Source organism: Hevea brasiliensis, chromosome 13 (genome assembly GCF_030052815.1).
Source record: "Hevea brasiliensis isolate MT/VB/25A 57/8 chromosome 13, ASM3005281v1, whole genome shotgun sequence".
NCBI classification, from domain to species: domain Eukaryota; kingdom Viridiplantae; phylum Streptophyta; class Magnoliopsida; order Malpighiales; family Euphorbiaceae; genus Hevea; species Hevea brasiliensis.
This window is the reverse complement of record NC_079505.1, coordinates 8,943,805-8,949,060: the sequence shown is the minus strand read 5'-3', so window position 1 is coordinate 8,949,060 and position 5,256 is coordinate 8,943,805. Positions and strand designations below refer to the sequence as shown.

The 5,256-nt window shown below is 35.1% G+C and overlaps 1 pseudogene; it reads right to left on the bottom strand.

The window, feature by feature from the left end:
• Positions 1-1,391: 1,391 nt before the first annotated feature.
• LOC110650041 (65-kDa microtubule-associated protein 3-like) lies at positions 1,392-4,907 on the bottom strand (annotated as a pseudogene).
• Between the last annotated feature and the right edge of the window lie 349 nt (positions 4,908-5,256).

The window sequence follows — 5,256 nt, the reverse complement described above, 5'->3', positions numbered from 1 at the left end:
TAGCAATTGTCCAACACTTAGCAAATTTTGATCAATTTCAGGAACATACAAAACCTCATAAATTAGTTTTGTGCCTGCAAAACTCTCAATGGCTACAGTCCCCTTTCCTTTTACTGAGATGTAGTTTCCATTTCCAATTCTGACCCTTGATGTTGCTGATTTGTCAAGCTTTCTAAAGAGCTTTTCATCATTGGTCATGTGGTTTGTACAACCACTATCAATGAGCCAGCTATCACTTGGGATACTCGATGCAAAGCATGATGCAACAAAGAGCTATTCTGCCTCTTGTTGTTGATTTGCAACTTGAGCCTCTCCCCGCTGTTGTGGCTCCTTTTCCTTACAAATAATTTCTGCATGCCCAAGTTTTTGACATCTTCTACATCTCATATCAGGTTTTCTCCAACACTTGTAGTGAGGATGATTCTTCTTACCATAATGTTGACAAGGAGGATATTTTCCCCCTTTGTTGCTACTTGTAGCGTTGGTGTTATTCTTAGTTCTTGCAGTTTCAGAGTTGCTAGCACTCCCTTTCTTTCCTTTCCATTTCTTGCTTTTACCTCCAGAATTCAATTGCAACTTGGCTTGCAAAGCTCCTTCAGTAGTTCCCTCTTGTCTTATCATCCTTCTTTGTTCCTATGACTGCAGTGCACTTAATAATTCTGCCAAACTAATCTTTGACAGATCTTTAGAATTTTCCAAAGAAGCAATAGTTGCCTCAAATCTCTCAGGTAAGGATACAAGTATTTTTTGAACTATTCTACTGTCAGTGAGCTCAGTTCCAAGTATTCTTACATTATTTGCAATGCCAATCAGCTTATCTGAGTAATCTTTATAGTTTCTGATTCTTTCACATGCTGCATTTCAAATTCTCTAACCAAATTTAGCACCTTCATTCCTTTGATTCTTTCATCTCCTTGATACTCATTCTTGAGGAAATCTCATATGGCTTTAGTTGAGCTACATGTCATGATTCTACTAAAAATGGTTGGAGAAACTGCAGCAAAGAGGCAGGCCTTAGCTTTGGATTTTCTTGTCTTCTTCTCCTTGTAGGTTTTGATCTGAGCCATGGTTGGATTTCCTGGTAAAGGAGGTACTTCATAATCTTCCTCTACAGCCTCCCACAAATCACACGCATCCAAATAAGCTTCCATTCTCACTGTCTAGACTTGGTAGTTTTCTCCATCAAACACTGGCAGAGCCATAACTGAAAAAGAACTTTCACCTTCCATTGTTTTAATGGTCTTTTGCAGAAGCAGTTTTGGTTGCTTTATTTATTTATTTATTTATTTTGGTGAACACTCAGTTAAATAACCTCATAAGTCTCTCACAAGTCCCTTAAGAAAAAAGGGCTTTGATACCAATGTTGTTTTAAAATACTAGAAGTAAGAAAATTGACTAGGAAAAGTCTAGTTTTATCGAACTTCAACTTCAAATAAATACAAGTGCAGCAGAACTAAATTCCAAAATAAAATGCTAAAAATATGCTAACATGACTGAGAAATAGCAACAACCATAATAGTTATTTTCATAACAGAAAAATAAAACAAATTTCTTAAAGACTAGGACTCAAGTTTAACAACAAAAAAATGCAATTAGCTCCTGAGACATAACAACAACCTCGAAAGAATACTCGATTTGTTCAGGAACCTCTTCTACTGGACTAGCACCATATGAAACTGGCTGAGGGCCTGGGGTCATAACTGTCTGCATAGGAACAAATAATGTTGAAGGGGTTGTTGGCATAGAGATTGACAATGCCTTAGGAGTCCTACTCTCTTCATTTGCAACATAAGTTTTTGAAGGGGCAGTAACAGTAAAGGATAGTCATTAGCTGCAAGTGTCCTCTCACACGTCTTAGTATGTCCTGTGATCTCGTTTTCTAAGATGTTGGCTTTTGATGATCCTGTGGAAGAAATAGGTGAGAAACGTTTCCGCAGCATTGGTGAATCTGGTTCATGAGCATTTGAAGTTCTGAAGGAATTTCTTTTTGCAAGAAGACCAACAATATCCAACACTCTCCTACCTATTTAACAGCCAAAAGAAAATGACATAATATATATATATATATATATATAAAAGCTTAAAGCATGCTGAACAAATAGCAGACATCCTTGTTACCAGTAACCATCCTGCCAAATATCCAATCTTTGCAATATTAATAAGTTTCTTTCTTTCTGAAACTGTCAAAGAAAGCGAATCATGATCTAAAAGTTGAGAAAGTAACTTACACCATCAAAAAAGAACTCAATGCCCATTTCCTTTTCCCATGCTATCGTTTTTAAAGCTAATGCCTCCACCATACCTGTAACACATGGAAAGAGCAACTTATTATGAATTGTGAATCAGACTATATAAAATAATGATCATGATGATGGTGTTGCAAGGTATAGAAAGCTCTTTAATAAGAGGGCCATAACAATCAAATCAACAGAAGCTCAATTGTATCTAATCCTAGTAAAACATATTAAATGTAAAAGTAACCAATACAAAAGTTTAAGGATGAAAATTTGATAAATGAAGCTGTTAGAGATCTAGGGAGCCCAAAGCACTCAAGAGAATCCTTCATGATGGGTCTTATGAAAGAACACACTCATGGGCTTAACACCACATCTAACCCAAAACCTTAAGGCAATAAGTCTATGGGTCCTTCCTACTTATATGTCTCTCACTCATCCTATTTTTTTTCGATATGGGAATTCCACAACTGTATATTCCCAACAATCTCCCCCTCAAGTGTGAATTTCTTCTACATTGGACTTACTAGGCCTGCTCCCCCTTAAATGAAAGTCTTTTTTCTTAACTCAAGTATTACAGTATCACCAAGAGTCCCAATTACTCTACCAAATCCACTCAAGTATGCACCTTTATGAGCCATGCTAGAGCCATCACGTGTTCCACCATCACGTGTACCGAGAGTTCCCACCCCATCAATATGCTCTTCTCCAAAAGAGTGTCTTCCTACTCCATTGGGCCTACCAGGAGTCACCTGACTCTTTCATCCACATGTCAGAGCATCATGAGATCAATGACCACCGTTTTCATACTCGTCCCTTACCAAACCAAGGCTCTGACACCACTTGTTAGAGATCTAGGGAGCCCAAAGCACCTAGAGAGAATCCTTCATGATGGGTCTTATAAAAGAACACACTCATGAGCTTGACACCACATCCAACCCAAAATCTTAAGGCAATGAGTCTATGGGTCCTTTATACTTATATGTCTCTCACTCATCCCATCTTTTTTCCGATGTGGGAATTCCACACTTGTATATTCCCAACATAAGCCAAGTCTAATGTCTCAAAATAAAAGCTAGCTAATTCTATTATATTTGTCAGAAGTAGTTTGTCAACTACAGGAAGGGCATATACCTAGAATTTATTAACCAAAAAACAAGCATTTTCAGCACGTTTTAGAGTAAGATGAGTTCCTCTCTAGCATTGTATCGGTTGTCATTCTGCACAATGCCACCAAGTGACAATTACGCAATGAAATTAAGAAATTATGATATGAAGTAAGCATATAAAGAGATGATTTGGACACTTAACCTGTTATACTCCTCAAGCTGGCACTCCTCCTCACATGCAGTCAACCGTTTCTCAACCTTTTCAAGGATTTCCTTCATGCTAAAGGCTTATTCCTTGACATTACCTATATGAAGTTCAATCTGCTCAAGGAAAATAGCAGAATCCACATTTTCTACAATAGTATGGATAATAAGTGCTAAAATTCTTCTAGCATTAAAATTTACAATGATATAATTTCATCAAGACAAATACCAGACTTTATGGCTTCCATGGCATAATCTATTACAGTATCTACTTCTGGAATAGTATGCATCTTTCTACAGATCTCTTCCAACTCTGACCTCTTTTTCATAACAAGATCGTTCATCTTGCTTGATTTCAACTCTTCTAATCAAGAGACTTCTGCCTCAACTTGCAATTTAAATTCTTGTAAATAACTTCTATGAGAACTCAAACTAAGATTAAAATGACAATAATACTAATCAGAGGGAAAAACAATTCAAATAGGGTGTTTGGCTCAGTGATTTCATATTCTAAAGTAGCTATGTTACAGGTGACATTTTGGAACATTTGTTGTTCTTCCATTGGAGTATCCATCAAATTCCATATATTATAGTTGCAAGATCTTGGAGCTGTCATCACTTATGGCAAAATGTTGATCAATAACAAAACTTTTTAGATGAAAAGTAAACTCATATTTACACAAATATTACCTTCTGTATTCTTTTTATTTTGATCTCTCGCAATTTGAGTATTGCAGTAGCCAAATGCTGAATTGTATCATTATTTATGTTCCTTGCTCCTTCAGTATCACCAAAACTTGGATGAAATTCAGTAATTGTGTGCTTGCAATCCATACCAAGCACTAAGCAAAGTGAGTTTAAAGTATCAAGATGCTCCTGAACCTGTTTCAAGCGATCACTCTGCAAAGAGAAAAAGATCAATTAGTGATTGTTAAAAGTAATAAATTAAAGTAGAATACAGAGAAGAAAGGAAAACAAACCCAAACCTCCTCTTTTTGAAGTGCATGCAGCTGTCTATGCAACTCTTCAAGTTTTTTCAATGACAAATCAGTTTCATCAACAAATGTATTAGTAGCAGACCCATATATCTCATTCAAAATATTTTGTATCTCCTCTAAAACTTCAAGGAACTGATTTCTTTTGTCTAGTTTCCTCTTCTGCATCTCCTCAAGTTGTGGTAGAATTCTTTGAAGTTCTTCCTTCAAACTTCCAGCATTTTGTTCTGCCTGAAATAATACAAACTCAGAGTGAGTGAGAGCCCCAAGTCCTAGGTAATTGTAGTCTGTATCAAAAATTATTGTAATCCTGTAATCTTTACAAACTGTTTCTTTAAGAGGGAAAGAAACAAAATATCCTTCATCTTTTATGCTATTTATAATACTAGAAATTTTAATTTCAAAAAAAAAATGTAATCAAGCTATAAATTTCAAAAACATAAAATAAAAATATTGCCAACGTGAAAGTAAGAGGAAAAAAAAAAATTCTATTCACTTTTTTTTTTTAAATAATCCCATTCCAACTTTTTGGAAAAATACTTATAAATTAAGTATAACCTTTTTATTAATAAATTCTATCGATTCAAATTTATTTATGTAAATATATTGTTTAGATCACAAGGCCATAGGTGTGTATATATATATAAAAGAAATGATATATTTTTTTAAAATTAATTTTCAAATTAACTAATGTTCTAAATGTGCAGAATAACA